Genomic DNA, 1,009 nt, shown 5'->3' with positions numbered 1-1,009 from the left:
TTTATTGAAACTTTTTCTCCCTTTTTTACTAATGTAATCAGTTAGTGCTATTGTTTTCCTTGTAAGCATTGTTTTGTGTGCTTTCTGGTCATGTTGGGTGGAGTGTTCTATAAACCATTAAGTCAAAATTATTTAACAGCATTGTTCAGGTCTCGTATATCCTTGCTGATTTTCTATTGATGTTTTCTATTATTTAGTGAGCACAAAGGAAACATATTTATTAAGAACTGTGAATTTATCTATTTGCCTTTTCAGTTATCTTTTCAGTTCTAACTATCTCAGCAGTTTTTGCCTCAAGTATTTTGAAGCTCTGATATTATGTGCATACATGTTTAACATTGTTATGTCTTCTTGCTGAATTACCCTTTATAATTATAGAATGAGTGGATTCCTTGTGGAAAGTGTATAGTTGGGTCTTTTTTTTTTTTTTAAATCAACTTGACAATCTGTTTAAATTGGTGTTTTAAAAGTATTTAAATTTATTACAATTATTTTTATGGTTAGATTTAGATCTATCATTTTATTATTCATTTCTGTTTGTGCCTTCTGTTTTTGTTCCTCAGTTCCCCTTTTCCTAACTTCATTCAGAGCATTTTAATAGATTTAATATTCCATTTGAATTTATATATTCCATTTTTTGCTATTTCTCTTTGTATTATGACTTCTAAGGATTACATTTTACGTACATTTCACTGTTCATTTGCAGTTAATATTTCATCATTTCAAGCAAACTATATAAGTCTTATAGTGGTATAAGTTACTTCATCCTCTCTACCTTTATGTTATAATTTTCAGATTTTTGCCATCTGTAAACTTTTAAAAACCTGCCAGAGAAAAATGATTGTTTGCAACAGCAGCACCCATTTCAAATAAATGAAAAAGAGAAAAAAAATAGTTTCATGTATTTACCATATGTTACTCCATTCCTAAATGCCATTTTTTTCCCCTAGTATAATTTCCCTTTGGCTTCAAGAACTTCCTTCAGATTTTCTTTTAGACCAGCATTCTT

This window comes from Orycteropus afer, unplaced genomic scaffold, assembly GCF_000298275.1.
Source record: "Orycteropus afer afer isolate SDZICR_OR568_19922 unplaced genomic scaffold, OryAfe1.0 scaffold00292, whole genome shotgun sequence".
In the NCBI taxonomy this organism is placed as follows: Eukaryota; Metazoa; Chordata; class Mammalia; order Tubulidentata; family Orycteropodidae; genus Orycteropus; species Orycteropus afer.
The sequence above is the reverse complement of the archived record's forward strand: the minus strand, read 5'-3'. Positions refer to the sequence as shown.